Raw genomic sequence first — 9800 nt, forward strand, 5'->3', positions numbered from 1 at the left:
GAGAAAAACAAAAGAAAGGAGGGGGAAAATACAATTTAAACAAAGAAAAAAAATGAATAGATGAACCAGCAAACAGAAGGAAACCTGAATGAAGTTATATCGTTTCCATTCTATAGTCCGTACACTAAGCAGGTGAAAGACTTGTGCTGGTCTTCTAGGTGATATGGAGGGCACAGTCTTGCAGGGCTTGCTGTAAAAGCTCCGTTCTCCACTAGGTGGCACTGCTTAGCTTACTGGGGTGGATTGGTGTGGTGTGCCTGTGTGTGCATGTGTGTGTGTGCATGGGAAAGGTGAAAATGGCCTCACCCAGCTTTCTGGTCTCTGGCACAGGAATTTTACACTCTCACCAACCTGCAATCAAGCACCCCTCCTGTTTCAGGCTTCTGTCTTCTCCCCACCTCTACCCTGTCCATGTCCAAGCCATCAACCTGCCAGTCAGCACCTGCCTCCAGAATTTTATCTCAGATGGGGCTGTGTTTCAAAACCCCTCACTTTAGAGACCCTCACGGCTTGGGCCTGCACTGTTCCTCTGATAGAGGGTCTTGTTGAGCACTGGCCAGGTGCTGGCTTGCCCCAGAAAATGTTCATGTGACCACGCAACAGCAGACTTAAAGAGATAATGGCAAATCACAACACAGCCAGCACCAGTTTCCCTGTACTCTGCACTCTGGTGTCTTTGTCCTAATATGAGCAAGTGTGGCTGGCCTCCAGGGTCACTAGGTCATCACCAGGTACTGAGCTGTGGAATTTTTGACTTGGTGCTCCACTGTTTATAGAATCCTAATGGCATTGAAACCCTCCCCTTTCTCCCTGTCAGTGGTTTGAGGAACAGACTTCTTGTTCAGTCCCTTGTGAGTGTTTCTACTCCTTCCCTTTCTCTTGAGCTACTTTTGGGGGAATGCTTTTCCTGTACCCCCCTCGTATAACCATACTCGCCCCTTTTTTTGGGCCTCTCTCCACAAAAACAACAGCTTTCTACCCACTGTGGCTTTTCTCTCCCTTCGTTCACCTTTCCACACTATGTACCTGTGGAATTCTGGGGCTCAAGTTATGCAGATTATTGTGTTAATCCTCAGATCAATTCCTAGGTGTGCAAAATTGTTTGGTGCTGATCTAGCTGCATTTCTGGGATGAGACAAGCTGAGAATTCCTTGCTGCCTCTCCATCTTGCCTAACCTCCACTCCCTTAGATTTTACTAATGCAGACTAATGATCTCTTAATTGATGAATTTCAACTACACATTCCCAGCCTGCCAAAGACCTTTCTAAAAATGTCTTCATAAGAATAGTGGCTAAAAATGTGTCCAAACCTGATTTATGTCAGGGCTGTGGGATATCAGAGAAGGAACAATGGTAAATACCACTGATATAATGGAACTTTGATTTTCAGTGTTTTCCCCAGATTCATTTTGCAGAGTCCTCAAATAGCTGCTTCTGGTTTTATAATTGCATTTGGTGGAAGAGATAGGCTGGACTGTGCTTCAGCTATCCTACCTATAATGGAGTATATTTTTTTATAGCTTTGATAATTGGAATGTTGTTTCATTGTTTTCTGGAGCATAGCAAATTTTTAAATTTTTATTTAACATATATCTAGCCCCTTGATAACCTGTCTTATTCATTCTAATATTTATAAAATTTATAAAACATTTGGGTTTTTCTCTGTATACAATAATGCTATCTACAACATGTCTGTTCAGTTTCATCTTTTCCTATCTTTCCATCTCCTTTTCTATTCCTTTTTCTTGTTTTACTGCATAATCAAGGACTTTAGAATAGTGATACTGACCATCGCTATCTTATATATAATTTGAAAATGAATACCTATATTATTTTACCACTAAGTGTAATATTTGATATGTTTTTAATTTCTAATTTGTTAAAAGTTTTGTTGTATCATGAATAGGCTTTAAATTTTATCAAATGAGTATTTTGTATCACTCAAGACCATCACTTTTTTAATTCAATCAATTAGTGTAATAAGACAATGAATTTAATAATGGGTTTTTAATATCAAACCTAGGATTCCTGAAATATAAGCATTTTAGCATGATTATTAGATTTTTATGTATTATGCTAGGATTCATGCAGTATTTTCTTTAGGGTTTTGTAAAATCTAGGTCATTGAATAGATTGGACTGTAATATTTTTTAATAATCCCTGTAAAATTTTTCTATTACAATTATCTTAGTATTGTAAAATGAACTGAGGAATGTTCTCACATCATTTATTGTTTAGATGCTTATGTATGAGACTGAAATTATTTCTTAATCTATTATTGTATGGTACTTACCCATAAAATGACCTAGGTCCAGAATTTTCTTTGTGGAAACAATTAATCATTCATTTTTTTCAATGTTCTAGTATTATTTTGAATTTATATTTATTCTAAAGTCAATATGTAAGGATATTTTCTAGGTGCTTCTAGAAGTTATAAAGGCATAAATTCCTTTTCAGTTCCTAAAATATTTTTGGTTGTTTTATCATTTTATTGATTAGTTCTAGTGGAAGTTTATTTTATGACTATAAAAAAATATTGGTTATTTTAATCCTCCTTATTATGTATTTTTCTGTTTTTAGGCTTTTGCTCTTATCTTTATTACCTTCAGCATACTTTTAAGTCAGTTACTCTCTTTTCAACATCTTAACTCTGACACTCCATTAAATCTGACCCTTCAATTTTTTTCTTATATAGTACTTGAAAATACTTATTAAGACTTTTAGGTATATCTCCCCTTAAGTACCATTTAACATACATATCGTGAGTTTCAATATATGTTCTTTTTATTAGCATTTAGTTCTAAGTATTTTCTCTTTTCCCTCAGGATATCTTCTTCAATCAATTAGAAGACTGTTTCAAAATGTTCTTCAGACAGGTAATGTCTCCTCATAGTCTTTGCTGTTATTGTCCTTTAATTATGTTATAAGGACACAGTGTGGGATACGTGATACCGATTCTTTGATATTTAAGTTTCGTTTTGCAAATTCCATGTGACTGTGACTAGTTAAATGTTCCATGCATGGTTGGGAAAAATGTGTACTCTGTGATTATTTGTTAGGTAAGGATTTTTAAATGTGTCTATTAAATTAAGTCTAATTGTGCTCTACGAATTTTGTGTGTGGGGTGTGTGTGTATGTGTGTATGTGTGTTTCTTCTGTCTACTGTCTCAAGTACTTAAAGAGGATTATGGCTGATCGGGTAGCTTTATAACTCTTTATATTATATATTTTGAGGTGACTTTTTACATCTCCTAAATATAGAAGTCCCCCCCACCCTCAAGCTTTATTGAGGTATAACTGGCAAATTAAGATTGCATATGGTTAGGTTGTATAATGTGAGTTTTTTAAGGCATACAATGTGATGACTTTATATATGTATCTGTTGTGAAATGATTACAATCAGCACTTCCTTCACTTCACATTTATTAGCATCCAATGGAGAAATACTCACTTTTGTGCATTCTGTCTCTCTGGCTTTTTAATATACTTCATTTTTATTTCTACTTTGCTGATATTCTATTGGACTAATTAAGTCCTCATTTTCTTAGTCTAAGTTTTGCCTCTATAGTTTTGAAAATTACATTCATTGATATTTCATCTTTTTGTGGTAATTTTAAAATTTTACCATACACACTTAAATTTAGAAAGTTCCAGTTAATACTTTGTGTCCTTCTCTTAGAACATAAAAGGATATTCTAACATTTAAACTCTGATTGGTTTACTCCCAGGATATACTCTATGGGCCCCAGTATATTTTTCCATAGGTTTACCAGGTTCCTTACTCATTTTTACATTTGAAAGCTTTTTGTCCTTTAGGAATTGTCTTTGGTTTCTGGTAAAAATGACTCTGACTACAGTGACTTAACCAAGTCAGGAGTTTATTTTATCATGTCAAAGAAGTTTAGAGCTAGGCAGTCCAGAGATATATTTGTAGTTCCACAAAGTTATTAGAGTTTGTTAAAGAAAAACCTGAACAGAGATAAATTGATTAATTCTGATATTATTGCCAGCAATAGAGGAAAGAGTGCTGACTAGGTCCTGATGCTCAGCTCCACTGAAACAAAGAGGCATAGAGTGTTTTAAGAACTGTTGTCGGGGTGGAGGGGGTTGAGGGACAAAGACCATCTCTGCTAACTAGCTTTGCCCAGGAGAGAAGTAAACTTTCTCCACTTTTCTTGGCAGGATGTAGTTTTAGGAGTTGAAGCAAGATGCCTACTGAAGTTAGGCTTCTATCCTAAAACAGGCTTAGAGATAGGGCTCTTATCTTCCTTTGATGCTTACATTTCAAATAGATGGTTAACAGGTCCTTGAGAAAGACCTCCTTGATTCTTAATACTGGCAAGAGGCTTAAAGGAATTATAGAAACATTTCAAAGGGTAGAGAAAGGATTTGCAATTACAAGTTTTCTAAATTAAATGTGCTAAGAAACAGAGATTATAATCAGGAAAAATCCTATCTAAAGTTTAGTCAATTTGATTCACAACTTTTTCTCTCTTTGCCAACCTGTCTTTAGTGTGTTGCTTCCAATTTGAAAGGCACATAAAGGCTGCAGGATTCCAACCACGATGCTTGCATTCCAAGTTAGAAAGAAAATGGTGAAAAGCCAAAATGTTGACTTTCATGTTTGAGTCAGGTTTAAAGAAAACTAATAGAACTCTACACACCAATTTCTGTTTACATTTCCTTGTCCTGGGAAAAAGAGACTGGGAAATGTATACTTTCATCTATGAATAAAATCAGCCCAGAGTAAAATCAGTGTTCTGTTTTGAGGAATTAGGTGAAAGGGGATATTTGATAGCCAATGCAGTTTCTGTGACAGCTCCTATTTATTTACATCTTTGCATTTCTTTCTTCTATTCATAAATGTAGTTATTTCCCTGCCAAAAGGTGAGAACTGGTTTCTGTATCTGGTAATTGTGTATAGGTCAGTGTCTAGGTGATGTGCAGCCCTCTTCATCAGGGCTACATGAAGCTTGTGTGGTCTTGTCAACTATAAGTTAAAGATTTTTATTTGCTTCCTCACCTTGGATACATAAGAGGGAAAACAGGGGAAGAAGAAAATAAGTAGCTAAAATAAAAACTTCCATTTGGAAGAGAGAAAAAAACTGAAATTACAAAGCCATCACCAGGCCAGAGCAATTAACCTCTCCTGTTTGGAAAGAATAGTGAAAACTTATTTCCCTGGCAATGGAGTGCTTTCTATGATTAACCCATCTGGTGACCCTTGGTTCTGTCTTCTCTTTCTCTCTACGGCCTCTGGCTCTTCCATCTGAGAGGTACATCTGTCCATTTTCTCTCATGGTCATGACAAGGTGGGCATTGGCAAGGTTATCCTTCCTAGAGGCCACACAGCTTTAGCTTTGTTCCTGTTGGTGGCAGTTTGGAGGCATAGGATTGTTTTGGTAATTTGACAGCAAGAGGTTATTGTAAACCTGGCTTGGAGGCTGTTTAGAAATATTATTTCCTCAAAACTTGGTACATTCTGAGTATATTTGCTTCTGGTCTGGCCTATGCTCAAGTAAATATAGCCAAAGGTCTTGACTAAACATTATTTTTAAGGCTAAGAACTCATCTTACACTTATTCACCTCTGTATTCTGTCTAGGCCATTGGCTCCTAAATTAACGGTGCTACTTTGAGACCGTTTGAAGTAAAAGGCTCTGTAAAAAGCAATATAGTTAATTTGACCATTGCCCCTAATTTGTATTGGGTTATAATATCAGAAGCTTTATCATTTGTTTCATTAGATTCTGTAGTCTTTATATTTTTAGAATACTCCTGCTGTATTGTCAAGTGATGTCCTTGAGAAGTGTTACGGAGCTGCAGGTAGTTCATCTGTGACATGCAAATAGTCCTGCCCTAGCATTGCCGTATTTTGTATGCTTTGAGGTAACACACAAACAAGAAAGAGTATTTCTTCTAAGATGCTGGCCAACTAAGAGAGCAGCAATGAGAGAATGAAGAAGTGCAGTTTCAATTTCTGAAAAACTAAAAACTCATCGTATCAATTTTTCTCTTATTTGTAGTCTTCTAGGCAATAAGTAAAAAGCACACAATTGAATTTATGTGATTTATAAAAAGTATTTCTAATGTAATAATGATGGTGACAGTGAGGAATAAGCCATATCTCAGAGCTGGACACTGCCCTGAGATCCTCACATGGAATACATCACGTAGTTCCCATGACAGTCTGCTGTATCATGTTTTGGAGGGGGTACTAGAATCTGTGTTGTTCAGTAATCAAACACTTACATTTTTAAAATTTGGTACAGTTCCTATACATTTCCATGAAAGCCAGGTTTATGGTAAAGAAAAAAGATGTGAAATTGTACTTTGGACACGTCCTGAAACGTTTCTCATATGTATCCATTTTCTGTTGCTATTTTAAGTTTAGGCATCTATGCAGTACTTTGAGACCTTATGATTCTCTAAGGGATTTTTTATTAAAATCCATCTAATGTTGATCTTTTTATAATGGACAGCTCTGCCTGCTCCAGCTGTCACCGCAGCAACAAGATGTGTAGTAACCAAGACTTCCAAGCCAGAAAGTTGCACATTTGTTTTGACAGCCTGCAGTGAGTTCTCTACCAAAGCAATTTCTTGTGAGAATATTAGGAACAAGTCCTTGCAAAGTATAAAGTTCGGGGACCTTTCGATGTAAGAGCTTGCCTTCTCTATATGGAAAAGCATGCCATTATCGACTAAGGCTGTTGTCTAACAAATGACCCATTTTATAAAGCCAGCTGGTTTTCAGGATGGTAGGTTTAGCTTTCAAAATATCTTTTTTTGAGGTTGAAACAGCAAATATGTTGTAGAAAAGACAAATAGTCCTGTCACTTGTAATGCATAACCTGGGTGAATGATTTCTTTGTCACAGAAATTTTTGCTATGGGAAATAAAGACTGATAAAAGAAACATATATTACCTTTTACGTAGAGTAATGCAGCATGATGATGCAAAAGGCAGAAATCACACAAAAGAAAACTTGGAAATGTTTGGCTGTATCAAAAATGAAAATTGAAGAGTGAACTTTGTCTTGTGTATGTGAGAGAGAAATGAAAATAATAAACAGGAAGAAATACTTTCAATGTTTTGCATAAACAAAATGTTTCATATCCCTTAATATAAGGTAATTTATTCAGTACTTATCATGTGCCAAACTTTGGGCTAAATACTTTTTGTAAATTATTTTATCGAGTCTTCACAACAACTCTATGAAGGTGCTGTTATCGGTTATACTATGCGCCCTCCAACCATTCATACATATCGGTCCCAATCAGCAGTATATTAGAATATAACCTTATTGGGACATAAGTCACTACACATATGATTAGTTGAGACTTAAATTAATATTAGTTAAGATGAGGTCGTACTGGAGTAGGGTGAACCCCTAATCCAGTATAAATGTGCCTTATATAAAGAGGAAATTTGGATACAGAGAAGAGAAACTGGGGGGGATGTCATAACGCTATGAATGAAGAGTGGGAGTTACACTGCCATAAGTCGAGGTGCTGGAAAACCATCAGAAACTAGGACAGAGCTGTGGAGAAGTTTTCCCTCAAAATCCTCAGAAGGAACCAAGCCTGCTGACATCTTGCTTTTAGATTTCTAGCCTGAGAAACTTTGAGGCATGTGTTTCTATTTTTTATAACACCCAGCCTGTAGTACTTTGTCATGACAGCCCTGAAAATGAATAGAGTGGGAATTACCATTACTACCATTTAGTAGATGACGAGACCCTCAGAAAATTTAAATAATTGTCTTATGATCATATAATTAGTATGTGATTAAGTGGTATTAGAACTAGGCCTCTCTAACGCCAATTTCAGAATAGAGAAAATAATATTCCAGGTAGTAAGAGCTGCCAGTGAAAAATATGGAAACAAGAAAGGCAAGGCATTTTGTAGAATTGGAGGATAATTCCATATATGAAGAGACCAAGATCAGGAGTTTGGAGTGGAGAAGGGAAGAGAGCAGCATTTCTACTTGAGCTGACTTTTATGCAGTAGTCAGTATTAGATTGTCCACCATTACCTGTGTAGCTGGCAGTGATTTTCTTGATATTACCTCATGTTCTGAGGGAGACTTCCAAACTCATTTTCTTGGTGCCACATTTAAACACTGATCTCTGAGCTGTTAGGGACCTTGTTCAGATGGCTCCTTGGCCAGTGACTCTTGTTTCTACAGCAGGCAATCTTGTTCCACAGTGCAGACATGAAACGGAGAGCAAATCCAAATATTCATTCACGATTTTGTACTCATCATGGAAGCTACCCCCTCATTTTCCCCCCATCTTGGTATTCCTTATTTCTAGGCATCAACATTACTCTGGCATTCAGTCTTCAGCACCTGCTTACTTAATCCCCCATTAACTAAATTTTGGGGTGTTTTATCCTGTGGCCTTTTTATGGTCAAGCTAGAAGACATCATATTCTATTGTTTGGCTTATAATTTTTTCAGTTTGTCTCAAACTCAAATTTGTATAAATTTACATGCTTTAAAGTTACTCAAGGATCTTTATGTATTTTCATTTTTCATAAATTGCTGCATGTACTTTTTGTATATATTATGCATATAATAGAATGAAGTGGCAACAAGAAAAACAAGGATAAGCTATATATAAAGAAAAGCTATATATAAAGAATAGCTATTTATGGAAAAAATCTTAGAAGATAACCAAATGAAATTTATAATCCTATGGAGTAGGAGATAATAATTGGCTTTATAAATATACTTAATTGCCAAAGAATTTAAAATATCTAAGTGGCCATTTCAACACAATTTGTGGTAGTGCAATATTTGCTTCAAAAAACTTTGAGTTACCCATAAGGTAGTTTATTTAAGGTTAATGTCAAGTTACCACAAGTAATATTTATTCAGTCAATTCAGCAAATAAAGACTGGTCCTACTGTGTATTAGGCTCAGAGATATAGCAAGAAAATAAAATCTTACCTGAACAGATTTTACAACCTGTTCACAGGGAGCAGCCAACAAACAAGCTAGCAAATAAGGTTATCAGAGACTGACAAATTGTGATAATTACAGTGCTGAACATGAACAGGTTTATAAAATAAACAACTGATGGGTGTCTCTTTAGTCACATGGTTAGGGACTTGAAGGATAAAACTGGTGCATCCGTTCAGGGAATTGGAAGAAAATAATTTGTACTTAGTTTTTCCTGTAGTTGCTTAACATGTTAGCACAAACTTAGGTGCCTTAAAAATACCCATGTATTATCTAGCTCACAGTTCTGTTGGTTGGATGTCTGGCAGGCTCAGTTTTTCTCCATTTAGGTATCACAAATTCTAAATTAAGGGATTGGCTGCCTGAGCTTTTATCTGGAGACAGGCAGGAAGAACTGCATCCAAGTTCATTCAGGTTGTTGGCAGAATCCAGGTCCTTATGGATGTGGGTTTGAGGTCCCCGGTTCCTTGCTGGAACAGCCCTTAGCTAGTTTCATCTTCCAGAGGTTACCCGCATTTCTTCTGATGTGACCCTCTCCATCTTAAATTTATTAAGAGTACATTGAATTCTATGAATGTTTTAAATGTCTTTTACTTCTGCCTTTTTCCTCCTCCAAATTCAGAGAAAATCCTCTGCTTTTGTCAGCTCACATGATTAAATTAGGTGCATCTAGATAATTCCTTTTTTTTTTTTTCCTTCTAGGTCAACTGTGCCATGTAGTATAACATAATCAGAGAAGTGATATCTCATCACATTCATAGGTTTTGTGGACTTGGAGACTTGAAATCTTTGGGGGCATTTTTAGAGTTACACCTACTATAGAAATCTAGACACTAA

This window comes from Suricata suricatta, chromosome 4 (assembly GCF_006229205.1).
Source record: "Suricata suricatta isolate VVHF042 chromosome 4, meerkat_22Aug2017_6uvM2_HiC, whole genome shotgun sequence".
In the NCBI taxonomy this organism is placed as follows: Eukaryota; Metazoa; Chordata; class Mammalia; order Carnivora; family Herpestidae; genus Suricata; species Suricata suricatta.